Below are 26,605 nucleotides of genomic sequence, written 5' to 3'. Positions count from 1 at the left end.
ACCATACACAAAGATAAACTCGAAATGGATAAAAGACCTCAATGTGAGGCAGGAATCCATCAGAATCCTAGAGGAGAACATAAGCAGTAACCTCTTTGATATCAGCCACAACAACTTCTTTCAAGATATGTCTCCAAAGGCAAAGAAAACAAGCGAAAAAGAACTTTTGGGACTTCATCAAGATCAAAAGCTTCTGCACAGCAAAGGAAACAGTCAACAAAACAAAGAGGCAACCCATGGAATGGGAGAAGATATTCACAAATGACACTACAGACAAAGGGCTGATAGCCAAGATCTATAAAGAACTCCTCAAACTCAACACACACAAAACAGATAATCATGTCAAAAAATGGGCAGAAGACATGAACAGATATTTCTCCAAAGAAGACATACAAATGACTAACAGACACATGAAAAAATGTTCATCATCATTAGCCATCAGGGAGATTCAAGTCAAAACCACATTGACATATCAGCTTACACCAGTTAGAATGGCCAAAATTAACAAGACAGAAAACAACATGTGTTGGAGAGGATGTGGAGAAAGGGGAACCCTCTCACACTGTTAGTTGGAATGCAAGTTGGTGCAGCCACTTTGGAAAACAGTGTGGATATTCCTTAAGAAATTAAAAATAGAGCTTCCCTATGATCCTGCAATTGCACTATTGGGTATTTACCCCAAAGACAGAGATGTAGTGAATAGAAGGGTTATCCATACCCCAATGTTCATAGCAGCAATGGTCACAGTCGCCAAACTGTGGAAAGAACCAAGATGTCCTTCAATGTACAAATGGATAAAGAAGATGTGGCCCATATATACTATGGAGTACTAGGCCTCCATCAGAAAGGATGAATACCCAACATGGATGGGACTGGAAGAGATTATGCTGAGTGAAATAAGTCAAGCAGAGAGAGTCAATTATCATATGGTTTCACTTATTTGTGGAGTATAAGGAATATCACAGAGGACATGGGAAGATAAAGAGGAGAAGGGAGTTGGGGGAAATTGGAGGGGGAGATGAACCATGAGAGACTGTGGACTCTGTGGAACTAACTGAGCATTTTGGAGGGGAGGGGTTGGGAGCTTGGTGGGTGGTGGGTATTGTGGAGGGCACGTATTGCATGGAGCACTGGGTTTGGTGCATAAACAATGAATTCTGGGACACTGAAAAGAAATTTAAAAAAAAAAAAAAAAAAGGAAGTGTCATGCCAGATCCCCATACAAAAATAGTCCAGCAATTAAAATGAGTTTTTCACCGTTTTGAAAGGCAAAATTTTTTCCATCTTATGTCAATCAAATGATATCTGTACTTGTTGATTTACCCAAACCACACTTCAGCTGTTTGAGTCATTAGCCAATGATTTATATTGATAGAGAAACAGTCAAAAAAAAAAAAAAGATAAAAATAAGTTAGAGGTCCAACCTTCCACTTTCATTAGGTAGACATAGCCTTTGAATCAATAGGTATAACATATTCAGAATTCTCAGTAAACATCTTGGATCTCTAATGGGAGCTACACAATGTACAGATATTCCCTATTAAAATCATTTTCTCATCATCAGAATTGGGTGATAAGTATCTTCAATAAGGTGTAGAACTAATTTATGCAAACGTGTATTTTCAGGAAATAAAAACTATCAGAACTAATGAAAGTAAATGAATCTGTATAAATACAGTTCTATAGGAACAAATTTACATAAATAACAGCAAAGCAATGCCCAAAATTCTGCAATCAAGAAAGGATACTATTTTGTAACCAATTGATTACAAGTATTTATTATGCACCCACTCTATGCCATATTGGTCCTTTGAGGATAAGTCAAATACAGAAAACAGTAATGGAAAAGACAGGGATCACCTGGGTGGCTTGATCAGTTAAATGTCCCTCTCCTGACTTCAGCTCAGGTCATGATCTCGGGGTTGTGAAATTAAGCTCCATGTTAGGCTCCATGCTGGACATGGATCCTGCTTAAGGTTCTCTGTCTTCCTCTGCCCTCCTTCCACCCCCATTCAATCATGTGCTCTCTCTCAAAAAGAAAAAAATAAGAACAGTCAATTACTCAAAGCCTACTTAGCTTGTGAATTCTTCCTGATTATATCTGTCTATGTGAGGAAATAAACATTACTGAAGTCCTGTGATGTGCCAGACACTACGTGCCAGGGGTATAAAAACAAATGAGATGCAGTCCCCACCACAGATGAAATTACAGTCTAATGGGAGGGAGATAATAGTTCTTACCATCTAATGTGCTAAGCTCTAAAGCAGTATGATGATGATGGCTAAGATACAAACACAACCAGTTCACATAACCAGTTCAGTCTGAGCTTATTTTTACATGAGCTGCGGTACTTTTGGAGTGATAGAACTTCATTACATCTCCATTTCTCCACTTGGAACTCAATCTCTCTAACCCTAGTAGGATGTTCTCTAGAGCTGATAGGCTGAAAGAAAGAAGTCATTCTTTCACGGTACAGACGTATTGTTCTGGGTGTGTGCCTACCACAGTTACTGTGTTTGCAATCTCAAGTCCACCACCAGAGAATTCCCAGTTACCGTGTTCCCTTCATGATAAAATATGCAAGTTGCTTTTGGCTACTGTAAATTTCTCATTTCCACTGAAAGCATTCCAACTCTTAAATCTAAAAACATCCCATACCAGATGCAAGTTTTTCGCTTCATGTATTCAATCTCTTACTTTCGTTGATGCCTGCAGTCAACCTCAGAGAACCTGCCTTATCTTTCTCCCTTTCTCTCCCCTTTCTGGTCTAAGTCTCAAGGTCTATCCCATCTAATATTCTCCTATTAATATCCTTTGCCTTTGACTTTGTCAATCTCCCTTCCACTGCATATTGCTCTACTCTACTTTTACAGCTATGTTCTGTGAAGGAAATCATGCACCCATAACATCTGGCGCCAGGAAGAAATATGGTTTCCAACTCTGATCAAGCCATTGGGGCTAATGATCTTTACATATTCCTCATCTGCCCTTTTTCCCATTACCACAAACAGCTTTACTATTTACATTTACTATTTTCAAATTCCTTTTTCAAACCCTGTCACTCTCATTTGTAGCAGATTGTGGTGTCCTCTTCTTGACATAAAAAAACACAACTTATTTAGGAAGAACTTTCTCAAATCCCTATTTTCCTATGTAAATACATCTACATATCTATGCCCCTTCTATCACAGAGAATGAGATGCCCACTTCCTGCCCAAAGCTAGTCCTCAATCCATATCTTTCGCCCACTCGGGCCCCTGTTCTGCCAATCAGCTCTGCTTCCCCCATTCAGCCTCTTCCTCTTTTGAGGTTTTACTCCCTGCATTGGATATATCCAAACCCCTCCCATGTGGGAAAAAAGGAAAAAAAAAAAAAGCCCTCTCTCAACCCTGTGTCTTTCTTAAGCTATCTCTCTAGTTTCTGCTGGCGCTCACAACCAAGTTCCTTAAAAGTGGTTTTTGCCTCCCACTTACTTTTTCACTCACCATAGTTTGGTTTCTTTTTCCAATCTACAAAAATTCTTCTGGATGAGACCAAATTGCTATTCAGGCTGCTCCCACATTTCTGAAGCCAATAGATAATTAATTATTCTATCTTTCTTGATTGTTCTATAACATTCAGCACTATGGATAACTTTTTCAAACTCTTTCTCTCCTTGCTTTTAAAAGATTTTATTTATTTACTTGACAGAGAGATCACAAGTAGGCAGAGAGGCAGGCAGAGAGAGAGTGGAAGCAGGCTCCCCACCCAGCAGAGAGCCCAATGTGGAGCTTGATCCCAGGACCCTGAGATCCAGACCTGAGCTGAAGGCAGAGACTTATCCCACTGAGCCACCCAGGCGCCCCTCTCTCTTCGCTTTTATAACATCCTATCTCTTTGTTTTTCTTCTACCTACATACACACTTTTAGAGAGTCATCTCTTATTTCTCCCACTCCTTCAATACTTGAGTACCTCAAATGCTCTATGCGCTGGCTCCATCAATTCTACATGCTAACACAGTGTTAGTGAACCTCTTAGGGGTCCAACTTTCATCTATATGATAACATCTCCTGACTCATTAGCCCTGATCTCACTGTGGATCCAAGACCACAAATGCATCTGACTAAAAGACAGTTCCATATTGCTTTCTCATGAGCACCTGAATTCAGCATATTAAAAATTAAACCTGAATCCATATGACAGTGTTAAGAGATGTAGTATGCAAACAAAACCAGAATCCAGTTGGCTCTTGAACCAAGCAAAAGTTAGGGGCACAAAATTAAAAATAGAGCTACCCTACAACCGAGCAATTGCAATTGCACTACTGGGTATTTACCCAAAGATACAAACATAATGATTCAAAGGAGGCACGTGCACCCCAATGTCTATAGCAGCAGTGTTTACAATAGCCAAAATATGGAAAGAGCCCAGATGTCCATCAATAGATAAATGGATGAAGAAGAGGTGGTATGTGTGTGTGTATTTTATATATATATATATGTATATACATATATATATATATAGGCTTATTTTGCTTAGCATAATACCCTCTAGTTCCATCTAGGTCATTGTAAATGGTAAGATTTCATTTTTTGATGGCTGAGTAATATTCCATTATATATGTAATATTTCATAATATTCCATTTTATAAATATATATACACATACATACACATATATATGTGCATATATATACATATATGTGTATGTATTTATAAAATAAATATAACATTTATAAATTTTAAAATTTATAAAATAAATATATATATTATTTATAAATACATAATTTTTATATATTTATAAATTATATATTTATATATAATATATACATATATGTGTGTATACACATATATATTTATAAAATGGAATATTACTCAGCCATCAAAAAATGAAATCTTACCATTTACAATGACCTAGATGGAACTAAAGGGTATTATGCTAAGCGAAATAAGCCAATCAGAGAAAGACAATTATCACATGATTTCACTCATATGTGGAATTTAGGAAACAAAACAGAAAATCATAGGAGAAGAGTGGGAAAAAAGTTAAGACAAAATTAAGACAAAATCCATAAGAGACTCTTAACTATAGGAAAGGAACTGAGGGTTGCTGGAAAAGAGGAGGGAGGGGAAGGGGGGATGGGGTAACTGGATAATGAGCATTAAGGAGGGCACATGATGTGATGAGCACTAGGTGTTGTATGCAACTCATGAATTATTAAACTCTACCTCTGAAACTAATAATATAAATAAATAAATAAATAAAGGTGAGATGCAAAATTTTCCCAAAAATCCACATATAATTTTTGACTCCCCCAAAACTTCACTAATAACCTAATGATGACTAGACATCTTACCAATAACATAAATAGTCCATTAACACATATTTTGTGTATGTATTATACACTATGTTCTTAAAATAAAGCAATCCAGAAGAAAGTATTATTTTGAAAATCATAAGGAAAATACAATTACAGTACCTTACTGTATTAAAAAAGATCCATGTAAAAATAGAGCCACACTGTTCCAACCCATTATTCAACTGTATTATAACATTTTGTCTTAACTTTAGAGGAAACTTTTAGGAACTAATATCCCTTACAGTAAAGAATCATGCATCTAAAGCTGAATGAATCCTGTAATTTATCTTTATTTCTTTATACATATTTTTTCCCATAGAAGTATGTCCAGAATTAAGTGTACCAAAAGTTAATAATGAATAGTTCTAAGCTCTAAGATTTGGGGAGACATTTAACTTTCACTGCTGACTCCTTGTACTGCTCTAAGTTAAATAATGAGTTTGTACAATTTATCAATACAATTTTTTAAACTAATCTCGTCTCCTCCCTCTATATTTCCTATTCACAAAATAGCACCAAATGGTAGCAGCTTCTAATTTGGGAGTAGTCCTTGATTTATTCTTGCACCCACTCCCTCTTTAGTATGTCTTAAATCAATTTGCTTACATTTTTTCCCACAGCTATGTCCTAAGGAAGGATGTCAGTCTCTCCCACTTTAGCTCTTACAATGGCTTTTTGCCTCCAATCCCAAGCCCTTCCATTCCATTGTCCATGCTATTGTCAGAAGTTTCTCTCTAGAACCCAAATCCTAGCATGCCATATGCTGTTTAAAATCAATAGCTCTCAATAGCCTTCAGAATAAAATCTAAACTACTTGGAATGTCCTAAATGATCTACATGATCTGACCCATGTATTTTCAAAATGGTGACCTTAGACCTTGGGATCAGAACAAGGTTCAAACCCAAATTCTCTATTTGCTCGCTGTTGACTCAGACAAGTTAATTAACCACTTTGGGGCTGTTTCTTTGCCGGCAAGCCAGAGCAAATGATACTTTGCAGAATTGTTGTGTTATAGATAACTGCATTTAAGTAGTGGACATACTTCAGGTGTTCAGTAAATGTAACTACTACTATTTTTACTACTGCTGCTTTTATTATTTCCATATAGCCCCATCCTCAAGGAAGGAAAGTGTCTTATTTATGCTTTTATCTCCATCACCTGTGCCTAATACATTAAAGGGACTCAAGAAATATTTGCTCAAAAAATAGTATAGATAATATTTTAGAATCCTCCTGGTCTGCACAGGGGTTTTGTAGACTGGCTATGGGTCTTTAAAATTCATCAGTTAAGTCATCTGATCCTTTCCATCTGAATCCAATCATAAAGTAAGTCTTATGTCTGCATGCAGTGAGAGATTACAGAGAATTCTTCTAGAATGCTCCCTCAGTTGCTTGCTTAGAAATATCAATGCCACACTGCCTGACTCTGTTTGAAAAATTCACATAGTTCTAATTCTGAGACACACCAGACCTTAAAATGTTTTCTGTATATACTTGGTTATATAACATTATATCCTCTAATTCTGCAAACTTCAACATTTGTTTTCTTGGGTTACTAAAATTAAACTTAAAAGGCCAGTTTCTAAAGTCAGACTTATCAACCCATTTGAATTTTGACCTGCATACCTTAAGTTAAAAACCACCAACAAATACCAAAGTGCTTCAAAGTGCAAACCAATTACAAACTTAAGCGGTCATTAAAGTAAATGAAATGCATTATTTTGACTAAAGAAAAAAGCATTGTCTCTGTAAATTTTTATGGAGTACTCTAAAGGCAGGGTTTTCTCATCATCCCCTGAATAAACAAAATCGTAAATTCTACAGACCAGGAGTAAAATAAAAACAAAATTAAAAATTGACCACACACACCTGCCTGCTTAGCTATAACAGATGTGATTGTCACAATTTAGTACCTAGGCAATAATAAGGCACCCAAAGAAGACTTGGTAAAGGTAAGTAATCCTAAATTTGTAGAAGTTTGATTTTTAAGCTAAAATGGTTCTAAATAAAAAATACTTCTCTTAATAATAATTTAAAAATCTTATATAGGCATGTTTTTCTTCCTTTAATAATATAAATTCAATATTCTTGAAGACTAATTGAATAGTGAGTTAGAAACATCAGTGAGATATACCACACAACCATAAATACAACTTCTAGAATTATTAAAATAATATCATCAGAAATCACAATCCTTTCACATTATATCTTGAAATTGCTGGCTGGTCTCCCCTAGACTCTACTAAACCACATTAAAACTCAATGGTAAGAGCAGCTAACTGGCTCAGCTGGTTAAGCATCTGACTCTTGGTTTCAGTTCAGGTCTTAATCTCAAGGTTGTGAGTTCAAAGCACATGTTGGGCTCTCTGTGGACTGGAATCTACTTTAAAAAACAAAACCACAAAAGAAAAAAAAAAGACCTTAATGGCAAGCTAAATGTTGCCTTTCCTTGTAGGGATGGAGAACTTCTAAATGTACAACTTTGATTCTAGTGAACATGGTGCAAGGATCTGAATATTGTGTTTCTCCAAAATTCCTATGTTGACATCCTAACCCCCACAGATAATACTATTAGGAGGTGTGGCCTTTGGGAGATGCTTAACTCATGAAGGTGAAACCCTCATGAAAGGGTTTATAAAAAAGCTCCAAAGAGCTCCCAAGTCCTTCTACCATGTGAGGACACAAGGATAAAACTGCCCGTTATGAACCAGGAAAAGAGCCCTCACCAGAATACAGCCATGCTGGCACCTTGACCTTGGATTTTCCAGCCTCTGAAATCTTGAGAAATGAATTTCTGTTGTTCATAAGCTACACAGTCTACATAATTTTGCTCTAACAGCCTGAACAGACTAAGACACTCAGAGCAATGGAAAAATCTACTTGGATAATTTGAGGTCATTTTATTGGCAAGGAGTTGGAAATTATGTGTAGAATACATGAGAATTGGAATAGATAAAATGTAAAAACTATGAATAAAAACATAACATTTGCTATGACCAATTCCATTATATAATGAAATATGTTATGACAACTTTGCATCAGAAAGCTTGAAGGAATAATTCACTCAGGAAAATATATTTAAATCAACAGTAAAACATATAACACCAATACTTTTATTTTTGTAGAGAGATTTTCTTTCAGACAATCCAAATTTGTTCACAAGCATTCAGCCTGGATTGGTCAATCGGAAAGAAGGAAATTATTTAATTGTTTAAGGTAAGCAGATGACCCTCCCATGACACTCACTACAGTGAAATGTACTCAAAGTAAAAATCTGCTTAAATGAACATCCCCCAAAAATGATACACCCCACTCAAAGTGCTGACACCTCAACGGGGCAGTGGCGAATATCGCTATTACCTTCAGTTTAATGTAACCAAGGTGCCTAGTGAGAAGTTGCCTGCTCAAGTTTATAAAGCCAATGTAAAGAGGAATAAAGCCTGGGACACATATTTATTATACATAATACTTTCTTGACCACAGTTTATCATAAAAATCATTCCTTTTTATAATGTGCCTTAGTCTTGCTTTGAGAAGTTAGAAAGAACTAATATAAACACCACTAAAGTTGGATTAATTTATATTTGGTAATGAATTAGGGAACAATGGAGACATATTCTGTAACAGACCAAAGAACTCACAAAGAATGCAAGAAGTGATGAGGTGTGAGGCGGGATGACCTGCACAGGCTCACACGTGATGATGTATGATGAAGTGGAGCTGAAAATCCCAAGGAAAGATGAAGTGAGATGGGCAGTGATCTTGCGGTGGTGGATATCCATCTGTATATAAAAAAAACTGTACCCGAGGGATTATACAAATGACCAGAAAGAAACTTGAAAACTGATAGGGCTAAATTTTGATAAGTGGATATTCTATAGAATATTAAGATTTACACTTAGCAACTAAATCCTTAAGCATAGTATAGATGTCCTGTCTTCAGATTATTTCCTGTCTCCATGTGACTGGGTTCACATGGGGTACATACCACTGGGGTGGTATGCTGTCAGTAAGCAGTCTTTAAAGACTAGCATCCACCATAATTTAACCTCCCTATTTGGACTGTTTTGAATCTCAGTGTCATAATTCAACTCTAATAAATCCTGAATCCCAAGGATTACTAATGTTATTTCTAAATCCATCGTTGGTTGGTTTTAAAGACAAGATAGTCAGCTCCACAAAGACATCTGAAACAGTATCTAGCATATAGCATGTGATCAAAAAGTACTAACTGACTGACTGACTGAGTGAATGAATAGATACATGGATAAATGGATGAAGTCAAGATGAATCCACAGTCAAGCAAAGCTAAAACCATACCATAGGTTTTCCATACTACAATGGGAGGCCAAAAGAGATCAAAGAGTACAAGACACCTGCTGGGTTTTCCGGTGCCATCTTTGGTCCCACTTGTCAAGTCAAGAGACTAAAGGTTACTTAAGCCAGAGATGGTGTCTATGGTGCCATCAGCATCCAGCCCTGGGGCTATCCATAGGAAGGATTAAGAGAATTCATTGACCCATCCAAATTCATATTTACATTAATGTTAAGTGAGAAGATTTCATCTAATACAGAGCTCTTCATAAACAGGGGACAATTTTTCTTCTTTTTTTCAACTTTTCACTGACATTCCAGTTAGTTAACATACAGGGTAATATTTGTCATAAGCATAGAATTTGGTAATTTATCACCTACATAAAATACCCAGTGCTCATCACAAGTGCTCTCCTTAATCCCCATCATCCACTCAACCCATCCCTACACCCACCTCCTCTCCAGTAATACTCAGTTTGTTCTCTATAGTCCATTTTCTGGTTTGCCTCTCTTTTTTTCCCCTATGTTCACCATATGAGTGAAATCATATGGTATTTGCCTTTCTCTGACTGACTTAACTTAGCATAATACTCTCTAGCTCCATCCATGTTGCTTGTATCAAGATTTCATTCTTTTTGATGGCTGAGTAATATTTCTCTCTCTCTCTCTCTCTTTCTGCATGCGTGCGTGTGTGAGTATCTGTGTGTGTGTGTGTGTGTGTGTGTGTGTGTGTTGCATCACTATCCATTCATCAGTTGATGGATATTTGGGTTCTTCCCCTAATTTGGCTATTATTGATAATATTGCTATAAACTTTGGGTGCATGTATCCTTTCAAATCAGCATTTTTGTACCCTTCGGGTAAATACTTAATGGTGCAATTCGCGGGTCTTAGGTTAGTTCTATTTTTAACTTCTTGAAGAACCTCTATACTATTGTCCAGAGTGCTGTACCAGTTTGCATTCCCACCAACAGTGTAGGAGGGTTCCCCTTTCTCCACATTCTTGCCAACACCTGTAGTTTCCTGTGTTGTGAATTTCAGTCATTCTGACAGGTATGAGGTGGTATCTCATTGTGGTTTGGGTTTGTATTTCCCTGATGATGACTGACGTTAAGCATCTTTCCATGTGTCTGCTGGCCATCTCTATGTCTTCTTTGGGAAAATGTCTCTTCATGTCTTCTGCCCATTTTTTAACTGGATTATTTGATTTTGGGGTGTTGAGTTTTATAAGTTCTTTATATATTTTGGATTATAACCCTTTATTAGTTAGGAAATTTGTGAATATCAGAGGACTATTTTAACTGTCTTTTTCTTTCCTGTTAAATCATTTTAAATCATAAAAATGATAAATCATTTTTATCAACTTCTTTTTTTTCATTTTGATCAATTTCTGAACCAAACTATCTATCTTAACTCAGCACAGTTTCAAAATCAAGTCTTAAACTATATGAATGCACCTATTTCATTTTGAAGTGTGTAGGTATGCTATTAAAGGTATAATTCCTGGTCTAGCGCTGGTCTTCCTTATTCTCATTTTAAACTTTCACATCATCCTCCATGCCAAACTACCTAAGATATTTTTGGTCCCAGGAGACATTGATTGAATATTCATGGGGATCAGGAGTTAAAATGACAACAATTATCCATTGAAATATGCGTTAAAAAAAAAACTGGTATTGAAGTAGTATTAGAGTCTTCTTTCAAAAGTACAAAATTTTGTTTAATATATAAATTTGCTATTTCAGTCTGAAATAGCTTTTCCATCTTATCAACTCTGTCTTTAACATTCTTGATGCTTTTACCACCACCCTCTCTGCTGCTATAAAAAGAATTCTAGTATCTCCCCTTTGCATATATCCACTTTGTACCTCTTTCTTCATAAAAATTTTACCCTAAAAAGGCTTTTGGTCATCCCTATTCCTTCTCTACTTATTCTGCAAGTAGTGACACACTCAAAAACAGTAGGAAGAATGTTGCTAAAGCATACCCATGCTTCCTGCTAATGAAAGATATATAGAGGCTTATCGGGGGAATAATTAACTACTTTTAAGAACTTAAAAAAAAAAAAACTGTTGGGGGCACCTGGGCAGCTCAGTGGCTAAAGCCTCTGCCTTCAGCTCAGGTCATGATCCCAGGGTCCTGGGATCAAGCCTCACATTGGGCTCTCTGCTCCTCCTCCTCTCTCTCTCTGTCTGCCTCTCTGCCTACTTGTGATCTGTCTGTCAAATAAATAAAAATCTTTAAAAACAAACAAACAACTGTTGTTTGGAATAACTAGGAATAGTAGCAGGGATAACTGGGAATAATGGTCCCAGCACCATAAAACATAGGTGCTGTGGAAGAAAAGTGAACAGACAGGTCAGAATACAGAAGGCAGCAAAGAAAGCTATTGTAGATTAGATGCAGGGTGAAATTTATCCAGGATTTGGATTTTAAAGAGACCACGTTATTTTAATTCATTCCAATTCTGCATTTCATAATGGAAAAGAGAAAGTGAGCTGTCAATGGAGATAGTCTTTGTTTGATATATTCACAGGATGGATAGTGCGGAGGAGGTGGAGAATACACAACATCCCTCTGACCTATTTTCTTGGGTCATGTGTCATACTGTATGGGGCACAACAATCACTATGACCTGGGTGGAGACAACATACTACTTCTTGGAATGCTACTTGATTAGCTGTCATGCAGATGGCACACAGTTGTGTTATCTTCCCTTTGGCTAAAGGCAAAAGATGAGAAGGGAAAATCCTTGCCATACTCAAAAGACAGATGGAAAGCTCTGTCTAACCCAATAGAAGAAAGCAAGGACTTAACATTTATAACCTAAGTCAGTGACCTTCATTACAAAAGGCTGGTTTTGAATTTATGTATGGGCAATTTCTTGAGAATCTAGCAAGCAAGTGGTTTATTTGGGAGATAATCCTGAGAAGCACCAGGAAAGAAGTAGGGAATTGAAATAGAGAAAGGAAGGAAACCAATAAAGGGTATATATTCAGGCAGGTTACAGATGTTAGCAATTGGAGCTCCAATCCCATTGAAGTACCCAGGGAGACAATGTAAGAATATGCCTCAGAGATATCCCAAGCTAGGGGTATTTTCCCTCCAATTTTATCAAACATTGCACAAGACAAGGGGCCTTAATGCCTCAGCACTCCCAGCATGCTGTACCTATAGGCCAAAGGCACTCCAGTGGTCAAAGAAGATCTATGGAATCTCACATGCCTGCTGCACAAAGCAGCAGAGTGGATGGGCAGGGGAATGGTGGGTACTAAACAGATAGGGACAAGGCATCAACAGCATCTGCTATACCTAATTCCCATTAGATTGGACTCTAAAATGCCAATATATTTATCATCTGAACCAAAAAAAAAAAAAGAAAGAGGGAAGGGAGGGAAACTCTCCTTATACAAAAGAGAATGCTGCATGTACAAGAAGACTAGAGCAACATAATGGGAAAGAACACTTCCTGGGTCATCTGGATGGCTCAGTCAGTTAAGTCACCAGCTCCTGATTTCGGCTAAGGGCAAATCTCAGGACCGTGGGATCCAGCCCTGCATTGGCTCGGTGCTCAGTGGGGTCTACTTGAGATCTACCCTTCCTTTTTCTCTGCCTCACCCTACCCCTAGCTCATACACACACACATGCGCACTCTCTCTCACTCTCTCTCAAAGGGAAAAATAAAATCCTTTAAATTTCTTGAGCCTTTGAGAAATTAATATTAGATTAGCACAAGGATTGGCATGCTGGTGCTCTCAAGCCAGATCCAATCTGCCAACTGATTTTGCACAGCCCCAAAGCTAAAAATGGTTGGGAAAAAGTGAGAAGAAGCTATTTCATGACACGTGAAATTTATGATATTCAAATCACATTGTCCATAAACATTTATTTGGACATAGACACATTCATTTCATTTGCAGACTATTGATGGCTATGCTGTCAATGGCAAGACTGAGCAGTTGTGACAGGGATCTCCTGGACTTCATGGCTTAGAAGTTCTCCACTCTGGCCCTTCACACAAAGTTTGTCAACTGTACTCTAGAACCAGACTCACTCTCAGGGAATCTTCATGATAATAACCATCCCCTGGAATGCAGTTGGGACAGGTCTTTTCTTTTTTCTTTTTCTTTTTCTTTTCTTTTTTTTTTTTTTTAAGGAGAAATGAAACCCTTTATTGGGCTCCATTGGGCAGTCTCAGATTCTTGGATAAGAACAACCAGTATTTTTTCTACCTCTAAATTGATCAGAGCAGAACAAGTAGACCATGCCCTATTGTTGCCAACATAAAATTGTGGTTTCTCCGTGGTAACCCATGTACAAGACGCTTACAAATACTGATGAAATGGCATAAACATTAAGATTTAGAATCTCTGTTTACTCCAATACACAACTTAACACTTGGCAAACACCTACCCCGTTTTGAGTTTTTTCCAGACATAAATTCACTCTGGAAACTAATGTTTAAATCCCTGAAAAGCAGCTAATATTACAACAGGAGCTGAAAAGATACCACACCAAGGGGTAACTAGAAAAAAAGAGAGGGCAGTGGCAGTGGGCGAAAGAGAGTTTAATTACCATTATTTAATCATCTGGCATCTGACTAATACATTACTGAAGGAATAAAGATTGATAGAAAAGATTGGCCATCCAGCAAAAGAATTAAAGCTGGTAACTTTCATCCTATCCCAAGGGAATTCAGGATGCCAAGTTTAACCTGGCACCTGACCCCATGGTTGCTTGCTGGGTCATAGAAGTAGGGACTAGATATGTAAACCAAGTCTCTTCCAGCAAGTGTTGCAGTGATATACGGGTGTGCTATAAATCAGCACTGCATCCCTCAGGATACCAAAGTCCATTCTCAAGGCCTTGTTTACAGGAGAACATCAGTATCCTCTGGGCACACACGTCAATTCGAAGAAAGCTTTAAATAGCACGAGAGAAAAGTGTTCTTGGTAGTCACACAGCCTATGATAAACTTTGAAGTACAAATGAGAAGTGGAAGTGAATGTTAAACGTATGCCTTGTCCTAAAACTTCATGAAAAATGAAATGTACAAGAAAAGTTGGATCCCTGCCATGACACCCATTACAGTGTAGACGAAGGCTCCGACCTTTTGTGTTATACTTACTGTGTTTTTGACACATTTAGTCAATTAAAACGGGTGAAGTGTAATTTGTTTTTCTTAAGTTTAATACAGCATGTCAATAGAAGTTAACCAAAATTTATAGTTGGAACACTAAAGCTGTCACATGCACTTAAACAAATGAATGCGATTTATCATGGTTGAAATAAAGAGAACATCATGGGCATTTGACTTCATACTTCACATAAGCATGTTGCCAAATATAGGAAAGCAAGTGCCTTCTCACACTTCCAATGGAAAGACATTTTAGTTCACATTAAATATTGGTGTGAAAAATCTGGCAGGTATCCAGTCCTAAGGAGTGTTAACGTTGGCACTTCCACTGTGTACTTTTACTATAAATTGTTGTAGCGTTTATTTGACATGGAATACCCAAAGGATTGATGAGCCAAGAAAGGAAGATTTTTTTTTTTTATTGTGCCATATTACCTTTTTCAGACATCTATACTAAGTCTTTTCGTCTTCAAAGTCTAAACAAGTAGCCACCTGTATTCAATCGGTGCAAGATATTTTTCATGAAACTATAGCTTGCCTTTTTATAAACCTATAAAAGCACACATTTTCCATTTTATTAGTCAGCAAAGCAGTGGTGGATTTAATAATAAAACTTATAAATGCAGTGTCTTTATAGACAGTTTAACTTTTTTTTGCTTGTTTAAAATGCCATAGGAACAACCAAATTTATTTCAGTTTCTGTCTCTATCCCATAGAAACAAGTAGCCGCAATTTTGTATATCTTTATGGTAAAAAACATTCACCTAGCACTCAGATCATTTATATAGCAGCCTACAGACTCCTAAAGATTTAAGAGAAACATAATCCTGCTAAGGAAAAATTATCTATTACAATCAAATGTATGTACTTGATTTTGACATCCATGATATGCTCATCAATTACATATAGCTACAGCAGTCAGTCATGCACTTTGAATTTCCACAGGCAATTTAAAATAAGTCAATGTCTCTTTTTTAATTAAATAAATATAAAATTACAATATACACAATAAAAAATTATATATATATATATATATATATATATATACACACAATCTCAATGATTACAAAATGAAAATTTAAGGTAGCCATAGGTAACATTTGATATTGGTAAGATTTAGAACAGCAGTGCATCTATTGCTGATGGAGACATAGGAAAGTACACTGGAGGAAGGATAAATTGTTACCACCTTTTGGAAAAGCAGTCTGGTAATATCTGCTAAAATAGAAAATACATACACCCTTCATTCAAATCAGCATATCTGTTATTGGTAATCTATACCATAGAAATAAAATATGAGTATAAGGATAGTTAATGCAGTTTTTTGAAAGCAGGAACAAAAAAATGGTGGGGGGTGTTGAATGTCTACTAATGGGTAAACATTTTTAATAAGTTGTGGCAAAACCACACCATGAGATAACATGCAGCAATTACAAGGAATTTTGTCAATCTATAATCAATGATTAAAAATGTTAATTAAAAATGTCCAAATATGTTGTTAAGTGAGAAAGATAAGAGGCAGAGAAATATATATATTATCCCACTTTTCTAAACCAAACAATGCCAAAAATATTTGAATATATATATGTATGTATAAATGTGTGTGAGTAGATGTAAATATGCAAATCCATATAATCATACAACCATAAATTAAAGTAAGCCAAGATACATACCAAGTTGGTAATACTGATACCTAGGGCAATTCAGTTGGTAGAAGAAGAGGCAATGGACAAAAGACAAAGTTGGATTTTTTAAAAGCTTATAAAGTAAAAGTAAAATTATTTTATGACCAACTTTGGGAAAAGGAGTGTCTGTGTAGGTTTCTAAAAATGGTACATGAAAGAGTACGGCAGCCATTTTTATTGTTCCTCCTCAAAACATTGGTGGTACTTTTACTCAATGTACAAAAATTTTGGATGACATTTCCTTTCTATTTCATTGGATGGTCTTTTTTTTAAAGATTTTATTTATTTATTTGACAGACAGAGATCATAAGTAGGCAGAGAGGCAGGCAGAGAGAGAGGAGGAAGCAGGCTTTCCGCGGAGCAGAGAGCCCAATGCAGGGCTCGATCCCGGGACCCTGGGAACATGACCTGAACCGAAGGCAGAGGCTTTAACCCATTGAGCGACCCAGGTGCCCTGGCTGATTCTTTTAAAATAGTGATTATTATTTTATATAAAATATATGATGAAAGGGCTATTTTCATTGGAGGGAAAAAAAAACTAAAAACTAAGTAAGAAGCACACTTAGTTTAAATTTCTCTCAATATAAATACTTACTATGGGGGAAATGTTTAAGCCTTGTAATTAAAAAGAAAAAATCCTCACTTCTAAAAGGAAAAAAATGAGGAAAAAAATCATAAGAAAAAGGATATGACTTATGCTACCAATAGACTTCACTCTCCATTCTACCCTTTATGAGATTCTCTTTGTGTTTCATCTGGACAAACTGGTATTGAGAATAAACACTGTATTTTGCATTCTCCTTTACAGGTAGGAATGCAGGAATGTGCCTAACTCTGCCAACTGAATATAAGAGAAGCAAAGCATGCAATCCTCAGGCTTGGAACCTAGAAATAGTAATCTCAGCCATATGCAGCCACACAGATGAGGGCAAATCCAAGGGACTATTACAGAGCAAGAAAAGATAATAAAGTTATCATATCACAACCCTGGACTGTTTTTGCTTGACTTACTATGGAGAGACAAATACACTTTAATGTCTTCAAAGTCCCTGTTATCTTATTTGTTATACTATTAACAGATAGTATACAAATACAGAGTTGGGTACCTAGACATGGAGATACCTTAATACAACTTAAGATATGAACTACTAATTTTGTGGTTAGTTGATGATCAGCAGGAAAATAGATACAGCATGTGGGAAAGTTGGTGATCCTTGTTACGCCATGGTTGATTATGTGATTAACTGTGTTATTTGATTAGCTGTAGACTATCATATCTTACAATATAAATCCCATGAAGATAGAGCCTATGAGAGAGACCACCTGGGAAAAATTCTCAAAATATTGGTGAGAATTGGCTTTTCCTTGCCAAGTTTAGCAGCCTAGTGGGAGAGACTAATTCAAGAGAATTAAGAGAATTCTGTAAAGGCAGATTTAGCAGGAGAGAAGATTTCAAAGAGATAAGATAAGACTCTTATCTCTTTGAAAACATCACTGAGAATGGGGCCAGTCTAGTGGCAAAGATCAGATCAAGACAGGGCTTTTTGCCTTCTCCTCTAAGACTGCTGTTTCAGATGACTTAAAAGTAGTCAAATCCAAAAATGTAGCTGATTTAATCAAAGAAAAAGAGATTCCCATCTAGAAGTAGCTTCTCGTCTCCTTCTCAAACCTTTGTCAAGTTCAACTTCCTCACCACTCCAGCCTCCACCATGTCCATCAGGGTAACCCAGAAGTTCTACAAGGTGTTCCCTCCCACCCTCAGGTTTTCAGGAACCACTCACACTCCAGAGCACCTGAAGCCCACATCAAGTCCCCAGCCTTCTCCCAGACGGACAGCAGCAACAGCTTCCAGGGTCGTCTGGACACCAGCATGAGTATGGTTAGGGACTACAGCAGGGCCAGGCAAATGTAGGGCATCACAGCTGTCTCAGTGAACCAGAGCCTGCTGAGCCCCCTCAAGCTGGAGGCAGACCCCAACATCCAGGCTGTGCAACACCCAGGTGAAGGAACGGATCAAGACCCTCAACAAGTTTGCCTCCAACCACAAGCTGTGGCACCTGGAGCAGCAGAACAAAATTCTGGAGACCAAGTGGAGCCTCCTACAGCAGGAAAACACCACTGGGAGCAATATGGACAACACATTCCAGAGCTCCATCAACAATCTCTGGTGGCAGCTCAACACATTGGGTCAGGGGAAGTGGAAGCTGGAGGTGGAGCTTGGCAATAGGCAGGAGCTAGTGGAGGATTTCAAAATAAGTACAAGGAGGAGATCAAAGAGAGTGCAGACCTGAAGAATGAATTTGTCCTCATCAAGAAGGATGTGGACGAAGTTTACATGAACAAGGTAGAGCTGGAGTCCTGCTGGGAAGGAGCTGACAGATGAGTTCAGCTTTTTAAGTCAGCTTATGAAGGAATTTGTGAGCTGTAGTCCCACGTCTTGGACACATCCATGGTGCTGTCCATGGACAACAGCCACTCCTTGAACCTGGACAGTATCATCGCCAAGGTCAAGGACATCACCAACCACAGCTAGGCTGAAGCTGAGACCACATACCAGATCAAGTACAAGGAGCCTCAGGCATTTGCTGGTGTAAGGTTTTACAGGCGAGATACACACAACACCAGGAGAGATAAGCACAAGGCAAGTTTTATTAAAGGCACCCTCTGGCGAGATCCTGCGACTCAGGAGAGGAGAGTCAGAGTCGGGGAAGTTACGCCTGGGAGGGGGTTGAGTGAGTCTTTTATTCGGGTTAAGACAGGGCATAGGTTCACAGCCACATAAGGTAAGGTATTTGGTGATTGGAGGGTAGGGGGAGTCCTGATGTTCCTGTTTCCTACATAGGTATCGGTTTAATTATGATGATGTGTCCTCAGCATACATCCTTCCGGCGGGATTGTCATGGTTAAAGGATAAGGGTGACAGCCCGGCAGAAATGCAAAGCTGGTCTCCAAGCCATCTGATATCCTGCCCATGTGAAGAGCCATTTTTGTCCTTCCCAGCCTCCTAGCTCTGTGACTACTGTAGAGCCGCTGGGGGAAGGAGCTGTGCAGGGGAGTGTCGGGAACAGGAAACCCTAAGGTTCAGCCCTAGTCCTCATCCTGTTCTTGGAGAGAGCCTATTGTCTTGGGTACCCTCTCTAGCCGATGCCCCCAACTAAAAGTGCCTTTTCCCAAGTAAAACCTCAAATGGCTCTGCCAACACCCTCCCCAAAGAAAAAGAAAGTACAAATACACAAAATAACAAATAAGAAAGGAGAAATAAATTGAGAAAATTTTGAATATCATGAGTCCATAGTGTGTAATTCTATGAAAACAAATGTGAAAACCTAGAGAAAATAGTCAATTCTGTATAAAACACATTTATCTAATTTGATTTTCTCTCTCCAGACAGTTAGTTTTCTGTCACTGCCATAAAAAGTTACCATAAACTTAGTGGCTTAAAACACCACATAGTTATTGTTTTAGTGTATGACCAAGGGTCCCTGTTTTTTTACTAGCTGTCTGTTGAAGGCTTTTTCTTTGCTTCCCAGAGCCACCCATATTACTGGGCTCATCGCCCCTTCCCTCCATCTTTAAAGTCAGCAACAGTGATGCAGATCAAGTTTCTCTCACGTTGTGTCTCTCTGACCCATGAGAAAAAGTTATTCACTTTCAAGTTTTCAAAAGAATAAGCAGTTAGGGGTGCCTGGGTGGCCCAGTGGGTTAAAGCCTCTGCCTGTGGCTCAGGTCATGATCCCAGGGTCCTGGGATCGAGTCCCACATCAGGCTCTCTGCTCAGTGGGGAGCCTGCTTCCCCCCTCTCTCTGCCTGCCTCTCTGCCTACTTGTGATCTCTGTCAAATAAATGAATATAATCTTTAAGAAAAAAAAAAGAAAGAAAGAAAAGAATAAGCAGTTAAACATTCAGGTGCATGTACCCCTTCAGATCACTACATTTGTATCTTTAGGGCATAAATATCGAGCAGTGTGATTGCTGGGTCACAAGATAGCTCTATTTTCAACTTTTTGAGGATCCTCCATGCTGTTTTCCAGAGTAGCTGTATCAGCTTGCATTCCCACTAACAGTGTAGGAGGATTCCCCTTTCTCCGCATCCTCTCCAACGTCTGTCATTTCCTGACTTGTTAATTTTAGCCATTCTGACTGGTGTAAGGTGGTATCTCACTGTGGTTTTGGTTTGTATTTCTCCGAGCCTAGATGTCCATCAACAGATGAATGGATAAAGAAGATGTGGTGTGTGTGTGTGTGTGTGTGTGTGTCTGTATATATATACAAGCACAATGGGATACTACACAGCCATCAAAAAATGAAATCTTGCCATTTGCAATGACATGGATAGAACTGGAGGGTATTATGCTAAGTGAAATAAGTCAGTCAGAGAAAGACAATTATCGTGTGATCTATCTGATATGAGGAATTTGAGAGGCAGGATGGGGGGTTGTGGGGAGTAAGGAGGGAAAGAATGAAACAAATGGGATCGGGAGAGAGACAAACCATAAGAGACTCTTAATTTCAGGAAACAAACTGAGGGTTGCTGGGGGCTGGGGGGAAGGTATAGGGTGGCTGGGTTATGGACACTAGGGAGGGTATGTGCTAAGGTGAGTGCTGTGAATTGTGTAAGACTGATGATTCACAGACCTGTACCCCTGAAAACAAATAATACATTATATGTTAATAAAAAAATTTTTTAAATAGAAAAAAAAAAGAATAAGCAGTTTAGGATACTCTCCCCATCTAGAGGGCCCTATCTGTAATCGCACCTGCAGAGTCCTTTCTCCCATGCAACACAACATAACCACAGGTTTTGGGCATCGGAGCATGGATATTTAGGCGCCATTGTTCTCCAACTCAGATCCAAATACAGATTTCTTTATATATATAAAAAAAAATTTGTATTAAATTTCAAAGAAGTGGAGAACTTGCCCTCAAACATTACCATGTGCAGATAGTTTCACAGGGACGTTCAGCCAAACTTTTAAAGACTAAATGATCCAAAACTACACAAATTTTTCTAAACATAGACATTTCCAAAAATGTTATTACAAAAAAAGTATCAATAAAGAAAGTTGATAAAATAGTATAGTAAAGAAAAACAGAAACTAATCTCACTTTGAAATACTTAGGCAAAAAAATCTTAATCAAAATAACAGGCAGTAAAATCCAACAGCATATTAAAAAAATTAATATATTTATGACCAAGTTGATTACATGAACACAAGAGTGATTCGATATTAAGAAATCCATTACGGGGCACCTGGTGGCTCAGTCATTAAATATCTGCCTTCTGCTCAGGTCATGATCCGGGGTCCTGGGATTGAGCCCCCATCAGGCTCCCCACTCAGCAGGGAGTCTGCTTCTCCCTCTCCCACTCCCCCTGCTTGTGTTCCCTCTCTCTGTGTCTCTCTTTGTCAAATTAATTAATTAATTAATAAAAATAAATAAATAAATTCAAACTTCATTTCTGATAAAATATTTTGTAAAATAGAGAGCCATGGATTTTTCTTTAAATTGATAAGATAAATTTACCTCAATCTTAAAGCCAGCATATTATTTATTAGGCAATCATTAGAAGCATTTCCACTAAGATCCAGAACCGGACAAAAATGCCTGCTGTTCTTTTTAACTATTTAATACAATATTGAACTTATTAGTTAGTGCAACAAAACAAGAGAAAAGAAAAGGGGGAAGTCATTATCTCTCCTACATATCAAAACAAGACAGTTAAATAAATAGCCAGACTACTAGAACAGAAAAAAAAAGTTTAAAAATAGATACAACTACATATGGAAATTTAGAATATAATTGAGATAACATTTCACACCTGTGAGGATAAGATGGACTTTTCATAGTGTTGTGACAAATGGATAGTCATTTGGAAAAAGAAAAAAGATAAATGCCAATGTAGGAGAAAACACACACAACATATATCAAAGATAAAGAGCTAATATGGGGTGCCCAGCTTGCTCACTCAGAAGTCCACATGACTCTTGATCTCGGGGTCATGAGTTCGAGCCCCATGTTGGATGTAGAGATTACTAAAATAAATAAATAAATAGATAAACTAAAAAAAAAAAATTAAATAGAGTTAACCTTCCAAGTATACAAAAAACTCTAGGGTAAAGAGGTGTATTTTTTTAATTTGGGTTTTTTTTCCAGCATTGCTGAGATATAACTGACAACATTTTAAGACATTTAAGGTACATTTATTCATCTGAAAATGTTTATTGAGAAACTTCATGTAAAGTTCTCCACCTAAATTTGGGTCATGGGATAACAATATGCATGAACATCTCTGTTCAAAATGGGAAAATTCCCTTGAAGGCCTTTTTACCTCAGTAGCATCTCCTTTGGCAGTCAAGGACAACTGCTCTACTAATTTCCCACACATGTTTTTCATTTTACTATTTGCCTTCTTGAAGATCCTGGAATGCAAAATAAGCCACGAAAAAGACTATGAATGTCCTTTGATACTTTAAGATAAGAAAAATATCCCCATCCATCATGATATTTATTTGAAAACTTATAAAATGTAGTTCCTCAAGATATTTTTATTAGAATATAAATCTCAATTTTTAAGTAAATTTCAGTACCATCTTTTGTTTGCAACCATTAACGAAGTCAATTACATGTTACTTTAACCCTGATTTTAACTAGAAATATCTAATATGACAATAATTGCTATTATTCTCAATTCAATATTTGACTATACTCTACGTCACTCGTGGCTTTAACTACAGCAGTCTAAGAATTCTGAACTTGGAATCTTCCATTACTTCTTCCTCAAATATACAGAGCTGGAGTTGTTTAACATTATATTTAATAATTTTGCTTAAACAAGACTATTTATTTGCCTTGGTAAGAAAATTATTACAGTTTTCCTCCCTAATAGGTTATTCTTACTCCATAAAAGGAGTCCAAGAGACAAGAGCAATGTATGCTTCCCATGTGACAAGAACTCTACCCACTTTTGTATTACTTACTCAATAATGATCAAGGCCCAGGGCATTTCCTGGGGATTAATGGCTGACTGGGAGATTGGCTGAAGGCCATTAACTTGGGGCAGTCATTAATTTTCTTAGAAAACCTGGTTTAAAGTCATTATTTCTATTATAAGATCAATAACACACACCCCTCATCACCACCACAACAAAAAAAAAAAACTCATTGGGAATAACTTTTTTCCTGGAATTTTTCATAAATACATTCAACCTGTAGTTTATATTTTAAAAGCAACACCACGAAAACCCTGAACAACTTAGTCACATTGACAGGACTCGTCACCTGGACATCAATGTCAGGTACATTTGCAGTCGTTTCCTGTCTGCCCTGTTTTAGTAGTCAAGCTAAAAATAAAGTCCCCCCCAACCCCTCTCTGATATTCTCTTTCTCTCTCTCTCCCCCACCCTTTCTCCCTTCCTCACTCCCACCCTCCCTTGCTCCCTCCATCCCTCCTCCCCAGGTTGTTGTTGCTCCTTCCCTCTCTCTTTCCTCAGGGCTTTATCCAGCAAGTTTCTACTGAAGGTGTAAAGCTGCAAAAACAGCATGTGGTAGGTCACACGATGTACAAATTATTAGCAAGCAAATGGAATTATGACTCTACAGTGTTTTCATGAAGGGCATTTTCTCAGGAACAAATGTGTGAAAGACCTGGTCCTTCTTAGCAACTTCCCTGAAATAGATCTGAGAAAAGGAATTCACATGATGAAATAGGCATAATTTGTCTGTCTCCACTTGGGGGCTCTAAACATGGAGACTGGAAAGGGGAGGACCCTGACCCAAACTACAGCCCAGGAAGCCAAGAGCACCAAAAGGGCAGTGGTGTTTGGAGCCCTGGAAGAAGGAAGAAAACAGAAACAGATTATAAAAGAAATGTTAAAGAACATTGGGAACTGCATTTCAGTGCGTGAAAGTAGATGGTTAGGACAGCACCATGTCAAACAGGGGAGAGTTCCCTCTATCAGTGTTCCCATTGAGACGCATTTAGAGATGTCATCATTCTTCTGCCTCTCAAAAATCCCTACATTCTTTTAGGCCAGGAGAAAAGTACCACTGACTTATGAAACAGTAAATAAAATAAAGAAAAAAATAAAAGAAAGTAATTAAAGAAATTGCATCAAACTATTTTCCTCATCTTTTCTTTTTTGTTAAATATTTTATTTATTTTTTGGACAGAGAGAGAGAGCACAGGTCAGGAGAGCAGCAGACAGAAGAAGGAGAATCAGTCTCACCAAGCAGGAAGCCCTATGCAGGGCTCAGTCCCAGGACCCTGGGATCATGACCTGATCCCAAGGCAGAAGAAGGGAAGAATACACAAATTACCAATTATAGGGATGGAAGAGATTATTACACCACTATATATTCTATAGACATTAAAGGAAAATAAGAATATATTAAGAACATTATGCCAACATTTGACAATTTAGATGAACTGAACGTATTTCTTTAAAGATACTAACTACCCAAATTTACTCAAGAAGAAATACTAACCTAAATAGCCTATTAAATAAATTGAATTTTTAATTAAAAGTGTTCCACAAATAAATCAACAAGTGATTCAGGTTCGGATGGTTTTGCTGGAGAATTCAACCAAGGACTTAAGAAAAAATAAAATCAACTCTACAGAAACTCTTCCGCAAAACTGAATAGGAAAGTAATACTTTCTAATTTATTGCATGAGTCCAGAAGTTCTCTGGCATGAAACCCAGACTGACATTGTAATAAAAAAAAAAAGTCCATAAACCAATATCCTACATACTCATAGATGCAAAAATTCAAAATAAGGGAAACTTGGGTGTATCAGTCCATTAAGCATCTGCCTTTGGCTTGGGTAATGGTCTCAGGGTCCCGGCATCCTGGGATAGAGCCCCATGTCAGGCTCTTTGCTCGACAGAGAGTCTGTTTCTCCCTCTCCATCTGCCCCTCCCCTGGCCCTGCTTGTGCTCTCTCTCTCAAATAAATAAATAAAATCTTTTAAAAAAATTCTAAACAAAATTTTAGTAAATTAAATCAGGAATATACAAAAAGATAATAAAACATGACCAAATAGGGTTCATTCAAGGAAAACATTTTTTATGTTTTATGTGACTTGACATTCACATATCAATCAATGTAATTCACCACATTAACAGACCAATAAGTAAAAATCATATGATCATCTCAACAAATTCAGAAAGAACATATTAAATAAGCATATCTGCTAAAAACTCTTAGCAGAGAGTGTCTCAAAGGGAATTTCCCCAACTTGAAAATTTATAGTTCTACAGAAAACAACTAATATCACACTTAATGGAGAAAGACTGAAAACCTTCTAAAACCTTCTAAGGAAAAAGGGAGTGATGCCCCCCTTCCAGCATTATACTGGAAATTTAAGCCAGTTCAATACAGTAAGTAAAAGAAATAAAAGACCTCCAAACTGGAAAAGAAAAGTTGCCTCTATTTGCAAACAAAAGGATTAAATAGAAAATTCTTCAGAAATTTCAAAAAACAAAAATAACTACTAGAACCAGTAAGTGGATTTAACAAGGCTTCAGGTTACAATATTTTATTTGTATACATTAGCAATGACTATAGAAATTGAAATTTTAAAAATAATAAAGTTTACAAAATACAAAAAAAGAACTTTGGTCAAGACCTCATCAAAATCAGTGGGATGCAACAAAAGCAGTTTCTAAGAGGGAAGATCATAGCATTACATCTCAACAAATAAGAAAAGAACAATTAATAAATGGCAATAAGTATATACCTCATTATATATACCAAATCTTTAATTACTCTAAATGTATGTGGACTAAATTCTCCGATCAAAAGTCATGGCAACAACAAAAACAAGAAAAAGATCCATCTACAAGCTGTCTACAAGAGACTCAACTCAGTTGTAAAGCCATATGTAATTCTACTCTTAGGTATTTATCCAAAGAAAATAAAAACACTAATTCAAAGAGATATGTATGCATTGTCATGTTCATTGCAGCATTATTTACAATAATCAAGATATAGAAATAACAAAAGTATCCATTGATAGAGAATATGTTGAGAATATGTGGGGCATATGTACCATGGAATACAACACAGCCATAAAAAAGAATAAAATATTGCTATTTGCAAAAACATGGGTGAACCTTGAGGGTATTAC

General features: G+C 37.2%; 1 pseudogene; it reads left to right on the top strand.

Annotated features, from left to right (window-relative positions):
- The first annotated feature begins 18,173 nt into the window (after positions 1–18,173).
- Positions 18,174–19,258, top strand: LOC132023274 (keratin, type II cytoskeletal 8-like; annotated as a pseudogene).
- Positions 19,259–26,605: the final 7,347 nt, after the last annotated feature.

This window comes from Mustela nigripes, chromosome 1 (genome assembly GCF_022355385.1).
Source record: "Mustela nigripes isolate SB6536 chromosome 1, MUSNIG.SB6536, whole genome shotgun sequence".
In the NCBI taxonomy this organism is placed as follows: domain Eukaryota; kingdom Metazoa; phylum Chordata; class Mammalia; order Carnivora; family Mustelidae; genus Mustela; species Mustela nigripes.
Note: the sequence above shows the minus strand (reverse complement) of the source record. Positions and strands in the feature narration are given on the sequence as shown.